General features: G+C 40.6%; 1 long non-coding RNA gene across 1 annotated transcript in view; it reads right to left on the bottom strand.

Moving 5' to 3' along the window:
* Nucleotides 1-18,012: 18,012 nt before the first annotated feature.
* The window catches only part of LOC145520560 (uncharacterized), a 63,225-nt gene continuing 61,990 nt past the window's right edge, over nt 18,013-19,247 (bottom strand). Inside the window, exon 9 of the long non-coding RNA XR_014064583.1 lies at nt 18,013-18,360. This is a non-coding gene — a long non-coding RNA (uncharacterized LOC145520560). The remainder of the gene's footprint in view (nt 18,361-19,247) is intronic.

Genomic DNA, 19,247 nt, shown 5'->3' with positions numbered 1-19,247 from the left:
CTGATGGTGGTCAGCAGGAGTGAGGATGATGGTTGATCGTCAAAGGTTTTTACACTAAGGAGAGATAGAAGGAACATATGGCAGAAAGTCTCCACAGCACCTGGTAGCTTCGGTCTTGGGGTGTGGTAATCAAGGAAAATGGTCTTTGGAGGACACCAGGGACATCACAGTCAAGAGGTAATGCCTGAGGGACTTCCCTGGTGGTCCAGTGGCCAAGACGCCATGCTCCCAATGGAGGGGGGCCTAGATTTGATCCTTGGTCAGGGAACTAGGTCCTGGGCTTCCCTTGTGGCTCAGCTGGTAAAGAATCCACCTACAATGCAGGAGACCTGAGTTCGATCCCTGGGTTAGGAAGATCCCCTAGAGAAGGGAAAGGCTACCAACTCCAATATTCTGGCCTGGAGAATTCTATGGACTGTATAGGCCTTGGGGTGGCAGAGTCGGACATGACTGAGCGACTTTCACTTTCACTAGGCCTTGGGGTGGCAGAGTCGGACATGACTGAGCGACTTTCACTTTCACTTTCTTTCAAGCTCAGAGTCTTTCCTCAGCCCTGTCCAGTCCACTAATGAGCCCATCAGAGGCACTCTTCACTTGTGTTACGGCGTTTCAGAGAACTAGATCCCACATGCCACAATGAAGACTGAAAATCCCAACTGCCGCAACTGAGACCTGGTGTAGCCAAGTAAATAAATATTTTTAAAAAGGGACAATACCTGAAAATACACAACCACCAGCATATCATTTCTTCCTTATGAATGTCTTTCTAGTTGTGATAGATATATTGTCCTCCTATTTTCAAGATTTGATCAGAAACACCCTATTTTCCTCTCTACAACCATAGTCCTCATTTGCAGGAAGCTGAGGGGACCCATCTCAAATCTCTGACCTGCAGAGATGACATTTATTGCAAAGAGCCTCTGAAGCTAAAGCCAGTCAGCCTGTGGAGGAACCAGAAATGAAATTATCAGTTTCCCAAAAGCCTCTATCTTGGGAACAATCCTGATAGTTCTCATCCATCTACAAATGGTGCTTAATAGATATTTTTAGATGAATAAATAAAATAATGAATGAAAGTGCCCACATATGAGCTGAAGTTTTTAAATTATTTGGTGGGAGACTGAGTCAAGCAAGGATATGTATAGGGACTTCTTCAGGGTATCAGCCTGATGGCTTTCCATTCAGACCCAAGCTTCCTGCTGCTGTGCCCCATCTGTATGATGATGAATACCTTGGGAGAAAGTATCATGTTCTCCTGGAAAGCTGAAGAGCTGGCATGATGTCTCTTCTTTTGAATTTTAGCCCCCAAACAATGAAGCTTATTAATAGATGGATACTGACAGTGAAATGGTGTCACCTAAATGATTTAGTATCTATAAATTCCCAGGTGTGCTAAATAGCTCAGTCATGTCCGACTCTTTGCAGCCCTGTAGACTACAGCCTGCCAGACTCCTCTGACTGTGGGATTCTCCAGGAAAGAATACTGGAGTGGGTTGCCATGGCCAACTCCAGGGGATCTTCCCCACCCAGGGATCAAACCCACGTCTCTTAAATCCCCTGCATTGGCAGGCAGGTTCTTTACCACTAGCACCACCTGGGAAGCCGGTAGCAATAAAGAATAATCACTAAACTCTCCAAGGAAAACGCTGTCTTCTTCATCTGATTCCCTGCTGGCACACAGCAGGCACTCAGCAAACATTTCCTGAATGAATAAATGTTAGGCCAGCTATTTCTTCCCCTCTGCCAGTACAGTCTCCATTACTGTGCTGTGCTTAGTCACTCAGCAGCGTCCGACTCTTTGAGACCCTATAGACTGTAGCCCGCCAGGCTGCTCTGTCCATGTGGATTCTCCAGGCAAGAATACTGGAGTCTCCAAGGGATCTTCCCAACCCAGGGATCGAACCCAGGTCTCCTGCACTGCAGGGGGATTCTTTAGTGTCTGAGCCACCAGGGAAGTCTCCATAACTAGTTAACCAGAATTGGAACCGGACTGGAAAGCTCTTATATCTTTTGAAAAAATAATGTTGTATATGTGAAAAGGAGACAAAAACATGAACCAAACTAGGAAGGTAGAGGTGGTAAGAAACTTTTAAGAAGTTTAAGAATTGAATTAGTTAATGACAAGCCACGTGGTAATTATGAATGAAGTTTAAAGCCAAGGAAATTATGGAGTTAAGACAGAGAAGAGGTAGTTCAACCAGTTACAGGAGCTTTGAAGTAAACCATTTCAACCTGGCCCCAGGTAAGATTGTGAAACTGGCTTGGTCTGTCTGTGTGATCCCTAGACCTCCGCTCTTTCCTTCAGCCCTTTTCCAGGCTGACAATCCCCTCAAGTTTTCTCCACTTCCTTCCCCTCCCCCACTTTTTTTTTTTTTTTTACATTTCAAGGAAAATACAGTGATGGTAGGTTGAAATTAGCTCCCCAAATATCCGCAATTCCTGTATTGCAGTGACCTCAGGACAGATTTCCCAGGCTATAAACAGTGAATGCATCACCAATGATTTGAAATAAAATCCAGTATTTTTCCTAGAAGAGCTGGGGTTTCCGGCCTTTATTTCCTACTCTTTTTTTCAGAAGTTTGCTTGTTGAAAGCCCAGCCTCCTTCTTGGGTAGTGTAGTCAGAACTTGACATGGATTGGTTAAGGGAGGCAGCACAGAGAAGTATAGCTCTTTAAAATGATCAGGGGTACAAGAAGTCTTTGAGTTCAGGGATTTTTCAATATGTAATCAACAGCTCCAAAAAACATTTGCTTAGTCAAGAAGGTAATCCGATGCAAACAGAATTGGGTATTTCTTTGAGCAACTTATTTAGCATCTTTGGTTCTTTCATGATTCAACTGCCCTTTTTAAAACTCTGAGTCACCATGATTCTCATTCTGACCAATATTTTTCTGCTTCATTGCTTGGAAGTAAATGAGTATTGCATTGTGAATCTAGCACATTTTATCTAGTATACTACTAAAACAAGTTATTGAAGGCTTGATAAATTGCTATGCTGCAGCATGACTAAGACAGTCTTTTAATATTGTATGCCTGGATCTGACCTCTGGAACTGCTGCAGCCATCTTGTGACCATGAGGAAAGGGATTTAAAAAAATTTTTTTTGCTGAATCTTGAATATATGTATTCAGACTTGCTCACTGCATGACTCTGAGCCTGTAATATTAGCAAGGAATCAGAGCAACTGCTTCCCCAGAAGAAGGAACCAGAGCAACTGTTTTTCAGAAAACTAGTCAATCAGTAGAAAAGCTACCTTGTGAGGAATTCGTGACTATACTATCTAGACTCAACAAACTGACTTGGGGCATAACAATCAGCTGTGCCAAGCTCTATTGTAACTAACCACCTTAGAACTTGCAAAGGAGTTGTTGAAACCAAGAAATCATTATTCTCTGTGAAAACTTGTGACTTCTGCCTTTATAGGTCCTGCCCTTGCCCTTGAGAGACAAGGGACCCTGTCTTCAGAAGGCTGTTTTCTCTCTTTTATGCCTGTTAAATGAGTAAGTCCTGAAGACTTCATGCTAAATTTGTCTCCAAAGTATTTTTGGAGTATGAACACTTCACTCTGCCTCCGGATCTGTGTTTCAGTTTTTAAAACAATTTTTTAAAAGTCTTTATTGAATCTGTTACAGTATTTTTTTTTTTTTTTTGCCACTAAGCATGTGGCATCTTAGCTCCCCAACTAGGGATTGAACCCCTACCCTCTGCACTGGAAGGCTAAGTCTTAACCACTGGACCACCAGGGAAGTCCCTGCTTGTTTCTTTGGTGGGCAGGTCAAAAGTGATACACTAAGGATGGCATAGCAAGAAGACAGAAAGAACCTGGTTCCTTGGTGATGTCTTTATTTTACTAACTTTGGAGCCCTCATGCCTCTAGAATTTTTGTTATGCGTTACAATAAATTTCCTTTTTTGCTTCAACCACATTGAGTTGGGTTTTCTGTTTACTTGTACCAAAAGTAAAATAACTGATATACCTTCTCTCATTGTTCTTTTAAAAATAGTGCTCCTACCCTATCCCAGCCACCCTGATCCTCCTTGTTATATATTTGTATCTTTGTTTACTTGTTCACTGTCAATATCTCCCACTAAAATATAAGCTCCATGAGACAGGGAACTTGGTCTGTTCAGGTGCCTGTCTAGATGTTCTAGCACATTACAAATGCCCATTAATATTGGTTTAATAAATATTTGCTTAATCCATAGAATTGTATATGGTCTTCAATAAAGTTTTCTAGAAGAAAAGCCTGAGACAGGGGTGCACAAGCATGTTATTTATTGACAGCATGCTCTTTGGAGAAAGGTAATGTGGGGAGCAGGGTAAGGCAGGGAGAGGAACTCAGGAGGAATGTGGTCTCAGCTGAAGTCTAGACTCGGCCTGCCCTGGAGAGCTCTGGAACATGAATGGCTCCACAGAGTTGGTACCATTTTGAAACAAGGGAGTGAGCTTATATTTTTCACCCAAATTAAAGTCATTAGTTATTGACTATGAGCTGCTTGGTTGAAGTGGAGGGGAATGTTATCTCCCAGGCAACTCAATTCCCATCCATCCAAAGGCAATTCTCCAGCAACCGTGCTAAGTCACTTTGGTTGTGTCCAACCCTATGTGACCCTATGTACTGTAGCTTGTCAGGCTCCTCTGTCCATGGAATTTTCCAAGCAAGAGTACTGGAGTGGGTTGCCAAGCCCTCCTCTAGGGGATCTTCCTGACTCAGGGATCAAACCTGTGTTTCCTGCATTGGCAGACAGATTATTTACCCATTAAGCCGCCTGGGAATCCCCAGTTCGCTACAGAAGGGGCCAACTGTCAGTAGTTAGTAATCAACATTCACAGCTCCTGGGGAATGGGTATGCTGGGCTTGTAAAGGGAACCTGATTGGGACACCGATAGTATTGATGGAGACTTCCCTGATGGTCCAGTGGTTAAGACTTCATGCTCCCTGTGCAGGGCAGGGGGAGGTTGGGGGTGAGAAGGGGGCAGATTCAACCCCTGGTCAGAGAACTACATCCTGAATGCCAAAACTAAGAGCCAGTGCAGCAAAATGAATAAATATTTTAAAAAACAGTGTTTACAATATATATCTAGAAGGAAAAAAACCCTAGAGAATTACTAAAAACTATTAGAAGCAACTGTAGAATTCATGAAAATGAAAAGTTATACAGTTTGTATATAAAAATCAGCAACATATCCCTAATCAATAACTCTGAGAAAATTTAGTGGAAGAAACTGTTTTATTTTAAAAACTATAAGCTGATCAACTGTCTTAGCATTCACAAATAAAAAATATATAAACTTAAATGAAGAAAACTTCAAAATTTTATTTGGGGACATAAAAGAAGATAACTAAATTGAAGGACATAATGTTTTTTGAATCAAGGGACTAAGTATGTTAAATATAGAAATTCTTCCTAAATTGTCATATAAATTCAATCTGATCCCAATTAAAATACAATGGATTTTTTTAATCTTGAAAAATAATTCTATAATTCATGGTAACCAGGAACGTTCAAAACAAAGTATGGATGGGAACTGGTCCAATCACAAATTGAAACTATAATAATGAAAGCACTTAAGAACTTGCAAAGAAATAGGCAGATCCATGGAACAGAATAAAGGATGCAAAATAGATCCAAATACACATGGAGAGTTAGTTTGTGATAAAGGTATCATGTCAAATTGATGAGGAATGAGAAATTATATATATTGTATCAAAACAACTAGATTACTATATATATTGGGGGGAGAAATACTGAATCCTTATTACATTCTTTAACCCAAAATAAGTTCCAGAGGGAGCAAAAATGTTATGCAACCAATGAAAAACAGAAACTTCTAGAAGAAAGCATGGGAACATATATTTGCTATTGTAGAATAAAGAAAGCCTTACTAGGTAGTACCTAAAGTCCAAAAACCATAAATCATAAACAAAGTCAAAGGTCAAATGATTGGGGAAAATATTAGCAACATATTTGACAAGCCAATGTCCAAACTGCAAAGAGTTCTTATACGGCAGATAGTTCAGAGAAAAGGAAATACTAATGATCAATAAACTCATAAAGAAAGGCTTAACTTCAGCCACAGTTAAAGAAATGCAAATCTAAACAATGGAAGATATTTAACACCTTTTGGATTGGCAAAATTGATAAGTTTAATGGTATCTAGTTCTAACAAAATTGTAGGAAGGCAGGGATGTTCACATAGGATTGGTGATATTATAACTAGTTGGACTTTTGTGTACATGATTTAGGGTCGCTGTCAGTGGAGAATGCACATATTGCTTGGTCAGTCAAGCTCACTGCTAGAAATATTCCATAAGGTCATACCTGCCAAAGTTCATCAAGATAGGATGTATACAGGTGTTTAATGAAGCATCATTTATAGTTGCAAAAAAAAAAAAAGGACAACCTGGAAATAGTCAAATTGCAATTAATAGGATATGAATAGGATATTGGTGTAATAACTAATAGAAAATACTCTGCAGTCTTTTTTTTTTTTTTTTGCCACACAGCTTGCAAGACCTCAGTTCCCTGAGCCTGGGCCCCTTGCAGTGGAAGCATGGAGCCCTAACCACTGGACCATCAGGGGATTTCCTTTGTAGTCATTTTTTTAAAAAGTATGAAGTAAATTGAAAATGATATGAACACTGGGATTGTTGTTGTTCAGTCGCCAAGTCATGTCCGGCTCTTTGTGACCCCCTGGACTGCAGCATGCCAGGCCTCCCTGTACCTCACCATCTCTGAGAGTCTGCCCAAGTTCGTGTTCATTGAATTGGTGATGCCATCCAACCATCTCATCCTCCATCGCCCTCTTCTTCTTCTGCCTTTCAAGCTTTCCCAGCATCAAAGTCTTTTCCAATGAGCTGGCTGTTTGCATCAGGTGGCCAAAGTATTGGAACTTTAGCTTCAGCATCAGTCATTCCAGTGAGCATTCAAGGTTGATTTCCTTTAGGGTTGACTGGTTTGATCTCCTTGCTGTCCAAGGGACTCTCCATAGTCTTCTCCACCACCACAATTCAAAAGGCGTTCTGCCTTCTTTATGGTCCAACTCTCACATCTGTACCTGACTACTGGAAAGATCATAGCCTTGACTATATGGACCTTTGTCAGCAAAGTGATGTCTTTGCTTTTTAATACACTGTCTAGGTTTGTCATAGCTTTCTTTCCAAGAAGCAATCATCTTCTAATTTTATGGTTGCAGTATTTGGTTTAATTAACTAGTTCTTTTATTATTATATTCACCACTCACAGATTAGAGTAACAGTGAAATGTGTGCATGATATTAAGCCCCCTAAATATATCCTTTCAGTTCATTGCCTCAGCATTGTCATTTAAGTATCACAGTAGTGGCAAAGCAAAAGCTATCACAGACTTGTATTTGGGGTCAGAATACAACAGTGATTGAGAACTCAGACTGTGTTAATAATCTAGCACTATATAACAAGTTACTCAAAACACAACAGCTTCAACAATAAATATTTATTTTCTCATAATTTCTGTGGGTCAGAAATCTGACAGTGGCTTAGCTGGATGATCCTGGCTCAGGGTCCCTCCTGAGGTTGCAGTCACACTGTTAGCTCTCTGACTGTGATCATTTCAAGGCTCAAATAGGGCTGGAGAGTCTGCCTTCGAGTTATCTCATGCCATTGTTGGCAAACCTGAGCCCTGGGCTGGCTGCTGGCTGGAGGCCTGCATTCCTCACCATGTGGGACCCTTCACGGAACTGCTGGACATGACAGCTGGCTTCCCCTAGAGGCAGGTAATCCAACAAAGGGAGAGTCACCCAGGACAGAAGGCACAATCCAATCTCACAAGTGACATAGCATCTTTTCCGCTGTACGCCATGAGTCTCACAGATCCACCCTGGTGTAATGTGTGGGGGAACTTACACAGAGGATCGATATCAGGAGGCAGGGCACAGGGCCCCCAGGAGGCTGGCAGTCAGACTCCAGGGTTTAAACCATCCAATCACATTTGCCTCAGTTTATACATACGGAAAATGAGAATAATAAGATTATCTGCTTTTAACAACTAAAATAGCTAATATATTTTTAAAATTAATAATGTATTTAAGATAGTTATGAGTGAGTTATAGGACATCTGGCATTGGCTTTAAATACTTCAGAAAAAAATTTGAGGGAGGAGAACAGTGGTGGTAGATAAAACATATAGGGCAAAATGTTAAAATGTTGATGATGATAATTTAAAATGGGTGCTGCATCAAACGAACCTATCTACAAAACAGAAACAGAGAGAGTCACAGAGAGAACAGCCCTGTGGTTGCCAAGAGTCGGGGGAGCGAGAATGATGCATTGGGAGTTTGGGGTTGGTAGATGCAAACTATTTACATTTAGAATGGATACACAACAAGGTCTTACTATATAGCACAGGAAACTATATTCAGTATCCTAGGATTAAATCATAATGAAAAAGAATATTTTTAAAAAGAATGTATGTATAATTGAGTCCCTTTGCCATACAGCAAAGATTAACACAGCATTGTAACTCAACTATGCTCCAGTTAGAAAAAGAACAATAAAAAAAGTGTGCAAAGCATACATAGAGTTTTTCTCATGCTCTTTATTTCTTAAACTTAAAATTTCCCATAATAAAAGGTTACATAATTCTCTACATAAAATGTTTATAGCAGTAGCCGAAACTTAGTGAACAGTCACTTCAGTCGTGTCTGACTCTTTGTGACTCTATGGACTGTAACCCACCAGGCTCCTCTGTCCATGGGATTTCCCAGGCAAAAAACTGGATTGGGTTGCTATGCTCTCCTCCAGGGGATCTTTCTGACCCAGAGATCACACCCACGTCTCCTGCAGCTCCTGGACTGCAGGTAGATTCTTTACCACAGAGCCACCGGGAAGCCTAAGCACTCAAAAAATGCTGGTTATTATTTTTGGGAGAATAAATAAGTTAGCTTTTTCTGTATTCAATTGGTATAATTTTTTACATGCTGGGTATTTTATTTATTTATGGCTGTGCTGGGTCTTCATTACTGTGCGGGCTTTCTCTTAGTTGCCACAAGCGAGGGCTACTCCTTGTTGTGGAGCATGGGATCTATGTGTGCTGGCCTCAGTAGCTGCAGCACGTGGGCTCAGCAGTCCTGGGGCATGGGCCTGGTTTCCTGTGAAATCTTCCCAGACCAGTGATGGAACCTGTGTCTCCCAGTTGGCAGGTGGATTCTTTACTGCTGAGCCACCAGGGAAGCCCCACACTGGGTCTTTTATACATGTACCATTCTGGAAGAAATAAGTTAACTTGGGTCTTTGCAATCTTTCCTTAAAAATTATCGATCCATTCAGCTATAATCGTTTTTTCTACCAGGGCCCAAGTAATGTTGCAGCTGCAAAAATGAAAATAAAATTTCTTAGATCTTGTATAGCATAGGCGGCCTACCCTATGAACCACAAGAGGGAGCCCATGTCCAGAAACAAACAAAGGAACAAAAACTTCAAATGCACTTAGTAAATTGAAAGGAGTCTGCTCTGCGTTATCCTGAAACTGTATATCAGGTCAGCCAGGAAAGGCAATAGGAAAGGAGTGTATGATCGGTCCCATGGCAGGTACAGTCCTGGGAAGATACCTGGGTGGGCCCACCAGAGGAGCTGAAGTGAGACACTGCTCATTTCAGCCTGCCTCAGAGTGAGTGTGAAAAATCACACTCACACACTGCTTACAAATAGATCATTTGAGATTTGCCTCATTTTTATAATCTAGGACTCAGTTGCATTAATTTTCAGCTTTGTAACCCAAATTCCACTTTGTAACAAAGCTTTGTGAAATATACGCAGGCTGGGCTATTTTGAGACAAAAAAACTTAACGCTTTTCTCATGTCTTCTGATCACTAAACATTTTTTTCCCTTTTATAAATACTGATTTCCATTACAGAATTATGGACTTTGGTGTTCTCTGTAGGATGCAATTTTCCTCTTACTATTAATAAGTAGGAATTTGGCCAATCTGTTTACAGATTTGGATCTGACTTGGTTACAGTAGAGCCCTTTTTGCAAACATTCAGTATATCAAGATCTAACTGTAGTACACAAGCAAGTATGTGAAACACATGTTAAGTCCCTGTCAATGTTACCTCCATTTATTTTTATTTTTTGACTGCTCGATGTGAAATGCCAGATCTTAGCTCCCTGACCAGGGCTGGAACCTGTGCCCCCTATATTGAGAGCAAGGAGTCTTAACCAGTGGATCACCAGGGCAGTCCCACCTCCATTTACATTTAATAGACATTTATTGAAAATGAGCAGCAGGGGGTACCCCAATGGATAAGAACAGTGATAAGATGACTTGCACACAATTCTTGGACAAATGGCATTTCTGAATCTGATCTGCTCCCTACTGTCCTCTTTTTTTTTTTTTTCTTTTCTTTTCTGTTTCTGCATCCCCACCCTGGGAGGAGGACAGTTATGACTAATTCAGCTATGTCAAGCTCAACCATGTCCTATCCCCTTACCCTTGACCTCCATCATCCTTAAGTTTACAGACCACCATCATAGGGATGGGACTTTCTCCTCTTGAGAAGAGCCAGGTGAAAAGTACTTTTTATCCAGGTGACCAAATGCATTTAATACATGGTTCCGGTATCCCTGATATGTACTGTGATCAAAACAGAGTCGTCTGCTCTTACCTCCCCCACCCCCCGCCTCCGCATACTGTTACTAAAGCCTCCTTGAAGGAAGCCTATGCAGGATTCTCCTGGAGGGAGAACAGGAGGGGTGGGATGGGTTGGTTTAGCAGAGAGTGATGTTGGGGGATGAAGAGAGTCCCTAAGGCTGAGGGGGGCGTAGGGTTCCGTGAGGTCAGTGGGGTGACCTGTGTTTAGCTGTTTAAAGCTCCTGAGAGGGTGTCAGCCAAACTTAATTCTGAAACATGGTTAGCAATCCTCTACCTAAGAACCCTGAATGGGCTAATTAAGAGTTAATTAGTAAGAACTAGTAAGAATTAATCAATTAGCAACAGGCTAACTGACCCTGGAATTGACCATCATTGCCCTTCTCTGGTGTGACCGTGGGCCTGACTCTTTTTTTTTTTTTTTGGCCACCTCACGCAGGACCTTAGTCCTCCTACCAGGAATCGAACCGGTGGAAGCGCAGACTCTTAAGTGCTGGACCACCAGGGAAGTCCGACCTTGGCATCTCTAAAGCTGCCATGGAGGAAGGAGATACTACCTCAGCTTCCTCGCAGAAAAGCATAGTGGGTAAGCTCAGAGGAGTCCCAGAACATGAATGCCATCTACTAGCTAAAGAGGATAAGACAAAGAAAGGCATCTGTTTTTCAGATAGAAAGTAGTTTACTGCTCATTGCAAAAATTCAGAAAATATTGGAAAGTATAAATTCTGTAGAATTTTAATGGGATTAGTTGACAAATACTGACTGATGACTTGCTTTTCTCATTGGCTTCCCCTGTGGCTCAGCTGGTAAAGAATCCACCCGCAATGCAGGAGTCGTGGGTTTGATCCCTGGGTTTGGAAGATCCCCTGGAAAAGGGAACAGCTACCCACTCCAGTATTCTGGCCTGGAGAATTCCATCAACTGTACACTCCATGGGGTCGCAAAGAGTTGGACACGACTGAGTGACTTTCACTCACTGTCACTTTTTTCATCAGTAATATATTTTGGACATCTGTTCATGATAATGAATATAAATCTATGGCCAGAGTATATCCTTGTATAAATAAGTCAAACATAATACCTATTGATAGAAATGTAGATTGCATACAGTGACTTTTCACATAAAATAGCGATACAGTGGGCATTATCATTTTTTAAATTAACAAATTCATTTCTTACTCAAAATGTTAAGAATCATCCCAGCCCCAGATACCAGTGATACTTTTTAAAAAATATATAGGAGACTTCCCTGGTGGTACAGTGGGAAAGAATCCACCTGCCAATGCGGGGGACAGGGGTTCAATCCCTGGTCTGAGAAGATCCTATATGCTTCAAGGCAACTAAGTTCGGGTACCTAGAGCCTGTGCTCCACAAGAGGGACATTGCAACGAAGAGTAGCCCCACCTGCTATAACTAGAGGAAGCCCACACACAGCAGTGAAGACCAACCACAACCAAAAAATAAATACATAAATTATTTTTTAAATGTAAATGTAAGGGAACTTCCCGGGTGGTCCAGCGGTTAAGACTCTGGCTCTTTCACTGCCATGGGCCCAGACTTGGTCTTGGTTGAGAAACTAAAATCCTGCAAGCCACACAGCACAGCCAGAAAAACATATGTATATAGATGTAAATATTAGGTTGGTCAAAAAGTTTGTTCAAATTTTTCCATAACCTCTTGTGGATAGATATAGATATGGATGTGAATCACTTTGCTGAACACCTGAAGCTAACACAACTTTGTAAATCAACTGTATTTCATTTCTAGAAAAAGACCTAAAAATGTATAAAATAGTAATAGTTGATCAAACATTTGGTAATGTAAGTTTCAATAGACATACTTCTGAAGCAATAAGGTTTAGTTAAGGAAAAAGTAACAAATTAAAAAGTTATTTTCATGACATCTCATACAAAACCAGGGTATGCTGTTACTCTATAATGTTAGCTATAATGTAACTATGACAATACTTGTAATACAAGATCAATTTGGTATTGAATCACTCCATGTTGATCTTCTTTGGACTAAATAAAGAACTTTGTCATTATGTGGACCCAGGAAGAACTCAAAAAACAGAAGTGGCTATAATTTGTTCTTTCTTTTTTGTAACCACACATGTGTAGAAAAGTAACTAGATATCTGCTGCTGCTGCTGCTGCTGCTAAGTTGATTCAGTCGTGTCCGACTCTGTGTGACCCCACAGATGGCAGCCCACCAGGCTCCCCCATCCTTGGGATTCTCCAGGCAAGAACACTGGAGTGGGTTGCCATTTCCTTCTCCAATGCACGAAACAGAAAAGTGAAAGGGAAGTCACTCAGTCGTGTCCGACTAGGCCAAATATTAAATCTGAAAACCGTAGCTAAAGTTATAAGTGGGCTAAAATTAAAGCCCACTTTAATATTCAGTAAATGCTTTTTTCCAAAATTAGTCCCTCAGTCGTGTCCGACTCTTTGCGACCCCATGGACAGTAGCCCACCTGGCTCCTCTGTCTTTGGGATTCTCCAGGCAAGAGTACTGGAGTGGGTTGCCCTTCCTTTCTCCAGGGATCTTCCCAACCCAGGGATTGAACCCGGGTCTCCTGCACTGCAGGTGGATTTTTTTTTTTTACCTTCTGAGCTGCCAAAAAACTGTCTCAGACTCTTGTAATTACAGTAATTAAAGCCATGAACCTAGAATAGTTCTTGGGTTTCTTATTCTTCCCATAAGTAAGCACAGTCATTTAAAGACGCATCAGTTTAGTTCAGTCGCTCAGTCGTGTCCGACTCTCTGCAACCCCATGAACCACAGCACGCCAGGCCTCCCTGTCCATCACCAACTCCTGGAATCCACCCAAACCCATGTCCATCTAGTCGGTGATGCCATCCAACCATCTCATCCTCTGTCGTCCCCTTCCCCTCCTGCCCTCAATCTTTCCCAGCATCAGGGTCTTTTCAAATGAGTCAGCTCTTTGTATCACGTGGCCAAAGTATTGTAGCTTCAGCTTCAACATCAGTCCTTCCAGTGAACACCCAGGACTGATTTCCTCTAGGATGGACTGGTTGGAACTCTTTGCAGTCCAAAGGACTCCCAAGAGTCTTCTCCAACACCACAGTTCAAAAGCATCAATTCTTTGGCGCTCAGCTTTCTTTATAGTCCAACTCTCACATCCGTACATGACCACTGGAAAAACCATAGCCTTGACTAGGCGAACCTTTGTTGGTAAAGTAATGTCTCTGCTTTTTAACATGCTGTCTAGGTTGGTCATAATTTTCCTTCCAAGTAGTAAGTGTCTTTTACTTTCATGGCTGCAATCACCATCTGCAGTGATTTTGGAGCCCAGAAAAATAAAGTCTGACACTGTTTCCACTGTTTGCCCATCTATCTAGCGTGAAGTGTTGGGACTGGATGCCATGATCTTAGTTTTCTGAATATTGAGCTTTAAGCCAACTTTTTCACTCTCCTCCTTCACTTTCATCAAGAGGCTCCTTAGTTCCTCTTCACTCTCTGCCATAAGGGTGGTGTCATCTGCATATCTGAGGTTATTGCTATTTCTCCCAGCAATCTTGATTCCAGCTTGTGCTTCCTTCAGGCCAGCGTTTCTCATGATGTACTCTGCATATAAGTTAAATAAGCAGGGTGACAATATACAGCCTGGACATACTCCTTTTCCTATTTGGAATCAGTCTATTGTTCCATGTCCAGTTCTAACTGTTGCTTCCTGACCTGCATACAGGTTTCTCAAGAGGCAGGTCAGGTGGTCTGGTATTCCCATCTCTTTCAGAATTTTCCACAGTTTATTGTGATCCACACAGTCAAAGGCTTTGGCATAGTCAATAAAGCAGAGGTATATGTTTTTCTGGAACTCTCTTGCTTTTTCGATGATCCAGTGGATGTTGGCAATTTGATCTTTGGTTCCTCTGCCTTTTCCACATCCAGCTTGAACATTTGGAAGTTCACAGTTCATGTATTGCTGAAGCCTGGCTTGGAGAATTTTGAGCATTACTTTACTAGCGTGTGAGATGAGTGCAATTGTGTAGTAGTTTGAGCATTCTTTGGCATTGCCTTTCTTTGGGGTTGGGATGAAAACTGACCTTTTCCAATCCTGTGGCCACTGCTGAGTTTTCCATATTTCCTGGCATATTGAGTGCAGCACTTTCACAGCATCATCTTTCAGGATTTGAAATAGCTCAACTGGAATTCCATCACCTCCACTAGCTTTGTTCATAGTGAAACTTCCTAAGGCCCACTTGACTTCACATTCCAGGATGTCTGGCTCTAGGTGGGTGAGCACACCATCGTGATTATCTGGGTTGTGAAGATGTTTTTTGTATAGTTCTTCTGTGTATTCTTGCCACCTCTTCTTAATGTCTTCTGCTTCTGTTAGGTCCCTACCACTTCTGTCCTTTATTGAGCCCATCTTTGCATGAAATGTTCCCTTGATATCTCTAATTTTCTTGAAGAGATCTCTAGTCTTTCCCATTCTATTGTTTTCCTCTATTTCTTTGCACTGATTGCTGAGGAAGGGTTTCTTATCTCTCCTTGCTATTCTTTGGAACTCTGTGTTCAAATGGGTATGTCTTTCTTTTTCTCCTTTGCTTTTTGCTTCCTGTCTTTTCACAGCTATTTGTAAGGCCTCCTCAGACAGCCATTTTGCTTTTTTGCATTTCTTTTTCTTGGGAATGGTCTTGATTCCTGTCTTCTGTACAATGTCACAAACCTCCATCCATAGTTCATCAGGCACTCTAGTCCCTTAAATCTATTTCTCACTTCCACTGTGTAGTCATAAGGGATTTGATTTAGGTCATACCTGAATGGTCTAGTGGTTTTCTCCACTTTCTTCAATTTCAGTCTGAATTTGGCAATAAGGAGTTCATGATCCAAGCCACAGTCAGCTCCCGGTCTTCTTTTTGCTGACTGTATAGAGCTTCTCCATCTTTGGCTGCAAAGAATATAATCAATCTGATTTCGGTGTCAACCATCTGGTGATGTCCATGTGTAGAGTCTTCTCGTGTTGTTGGAAGAGGGTGTTTGCTATGACCAGTGCATTCTCTTGGCAGAACTCTATTAGCCTTTACCCTGCTTCATTCTGTACTCCAAGGCCAAATTTGCCTGTTACTCCAGGTGTTTCTTGACTTCCTACTTTTGCATTCCAGTCCCCTATAATGAAAAGGACATCTTTTTTGGGTGTTAGTTCTAGAAGGTCTTGTAGGTCTTCATAGAACTGCTCAACTTCACCTTCTTCGGCGTTACTGGTCGGGGCATAGACTTGAATTACCATGATATTGAATGGTTTGCCTTGGAAACGAACAGAGATCATCCTGTCGTTTTTGAGATTGCATCCAAGTATTGCTTTTTGGGGAGAAGGCAATGGCACACCACTCTAGTAGTCTTGCCTGGAAAATCCCATGGATGGAGGAGCGTGGTAGACTGCAGTCCTTGGGGTCGCGAAGAGTCAGACATGACTGAACGACTTCACTTTCACTTTTCACTTTCATGCATTGGAGAAGGAAGTGGCGACCCACTCCAATGTTCTTGCCTGGAGAATCCTGGGGACGGGGGAGCCTGGTGGGCTGCCGTCTATAGGGTCGCACAGAGTCGGACACAACTGAGGTGACTTAGCAACTGCATTTCAGACTCTTTTGTTGACTATGATGGCTACTCCATTTCTTCTAAGGGATTCCTGCCCAAAAGAACACATAGTAATACAAATTATAGTCATTGTAAGTCAGAGCGGTGGAAAGTTAGAAAACTAGAGTGATTTACTTAAAGTTTCCCAGATAATATGTCTCAACTTAGTGAATGGATCAATTACTCAATGAGCTTATCTTAAATAGTGTGTGTGCTAAGTCACTTCAATCATGTCAGACTCTGTGTGACCCTATGGTGTGTAGCCCACCAGGCTCCTCTGTCCATGGTATTCTCCAGGCAAGAATACAGGAGTGGATTGCCATGCCCTCCTCCACGGGATCTTCCCGACCCAGGAATCAAACCTGTGTCTCTTGCATCTCCTGCACTGGCAGGTGGGTTCTGTACCACTAGCTCTTTAAATAGAAGTGCATGCAATCACTAGTCTTTCTGTGTCTAAAGCAGACAAACCAAACAAGCTACAATTTTTGTATTGAGATAAAATTCCTGTGACATAAAATTCACTATTTTAAAGGTTAGGGACTTCCCTGGTGGTCCAGTGGTTAAGACTTTGCTTCCGATGCAGAGGATAAGGATTTGATCCCTGGTCCAGGAGCTAAGATCCTCATGCATTATAGCCAAAAAGCCAAAACATAGAACAGAAACTTCTTTATTGTAACGAATTCAATAAACACTTTAAAAATGGTCCACATCAAAAAAAAGTCTTAAAAAAAATATACAACTCAGTGGTCTTGAACATATTCACAAGTTGTATAACCATCCCCACTCCTTAATTCCTAATTACTTAAATCACCTCAAAAAGAAACTCCCTATTTTTTAACAATTATTCCTGGTTCCCTCTTCCCTTGATTTCTGGCAAACATTAATCTACTTTCCATCTCTATAGATTTACCTATCTTGACATTTCATATACATGGAGTTATATAACATATGACTTTTTAAAAGTAACAGCTTTATGAATACATAATTGAAATACCATAACATTTGCATATTTAAAGTGTACAATTCAATGGTTTTTAGTATATTTACAGATATTTGTAACCATCATAAAGGTTAATCTTAGAACATTTTCATCACCCCTAAAAGAAATTCTGTACCTTTTAGCTATGATCTCCCATCCAGCCTTTCTTCCTAGACCAAACAATCAATAATCTATCTTCTGTCTCTGTAGATTTACCAAATTCTGGACATTTCATATAAGTGGCATCATAAATACGTAATATTTTGTGACTAGTTTCTGTCACCAACATATTATTTTCTGACTTTTTTATTATATCCATCCTACTGGGTGTGACGTGGTATTTTGTGGTTTTGATTTGCATTTCACTGATGACTAATTATATTGTCATCAATATGTGTGCTTATTGGCCATTTATATATATTCTTTGGAGAAATGTCTATTTAGATTCATTGGTGTTTTAAAAATTGGGTTATATGTCTTTATTATTGAGTTTTAAGAGCTCTTTATAAATTCTAGATATAAATCCCTAATTAGACATAGGATCTGCAAATACATTCTCCCATCCTGTGAGTTGTCTTTTCACTTTCTCGGTAATGTCATTCGAAACGTGACACTAGAATTTTTTAATTTCAGTGAAATCTTTTTTTTTTCCATTGTTGTTCATGCTTTTCGTGTCATATCTAAGAATTTATTGCTAAATCTGAGGTCATGAAAATTTACTACTGTTTTCTTCTAAGAGTACTATAGTTATAGCTCTTACATTAGGTCTTTGACCCATTTTGAATTAATTTTGTATGTTATGTGAGACAGGGATCCAACTTTAATCTTTTGCATGTGGGTGTCCAGATGTCTCAGCACCAACTGTTGAAAATGCTATTGTTTCTTCCCTTGAATGGTTTTGGCATTCTTGTCAAATTTCAATCGACCAGTAATTTATATATTCATTTCTGGATTCTCATTTCTATTCTCTTGCTCTCTATGTCTGTCCTTATGCCAATACCATACTGTCTTGGCTACTATTGTTTTGCAGTAAGTTTTTAAATTGGGAAGTGTGAGTTCTCCAACTTTACTCTTCTTTTCTAAGATTCTTCTGTCTGTTCTCAGTTCCTTGAAATTTTGTATGGATTTTAGAATCAGCTTGTCCATTTCTGCAAAAAAAACAAAAAAGAGAGAGAGAAACAGTTATAATTTTGATACAGATTGCATTGACTCTGTAGATTTGAGGAGTACAAAACACAATTTTAAAATACTATTTGTTCTTTTTTTTGGCCACATTGCATGCAGGATCTCAGTTTCTTGACTAAAGATGAAACCCATGTTCCTTGCCATGGAGTCTTGACCACCGGGGAAGTCCCTCAAGTTGTTATTTTAATACACCTTACTATGGTGTGATTTTTTTTATGTAGCAATGAATAACTGTTTCTAGGCAAATTGAAAAAAATGAAATGTCCACACATATATGTCCTCTTTATGGATAAACAAAATGTGGTCTGTATGTATATATACAATGGAATGTCTTCAGCCTTAAAAAGAAATGAAATTCTAATATATGCTACAACACGGATAAAACTTGAAAACATTATGCTTAGTGAGATAAGCCAGATACAAAAGAACAAACATTGTACTCTTCCTCTTATATGAGATACCTAGAATAAGCACATTCATAGAGACAGAAAGTATAATAGAGGTTACCAGAGACTGGGGAATTTTTGTTTTTGAGAGAGAGTTTCTATTTGTAAAGGTGAAAAAGTTCTGGAAATAGATACTCGTGGTGGTTGTACAACACTGTGAATGTACTTATTGCTACTGAGTTGTATGCTTAAAAATGGTTGGCATCATATAAATTTTATGTTATATACATTATACAACAATTTTTAAAATATGGGACTTCTCTGGTGGACCAGTAGTTAGGAATCCGCCTTGTAATACAGGGGACATGGGTTCTATCCCTGGCTGGGGAATTAGTTGCCACAGGGCAGCTAAGCCTGTGTCCCATAACGACTGAGTTCGAGAGCCACAGCTAGAGAGTTTGCGC

Source organism: Giraffa tippelskirchi, chromosome 9 (genome assembly GCF_054371585.1).
Source record: "Giraffa tippelskirchi isolate mGirTip1 chromosome 9, T2T-mGirTip1v1.2.pri, whole genome shotgun sequence".
Lineage (NCBI taxonomy): Eukaryota > Metazoa > Chordata > Mammalia > Artiodactyla > Giraffidae > Giraffa > Giraffa tippelskirchi.
This window is presented reverse-complemented; position numbering and strand designations above follow the sequence as displayed.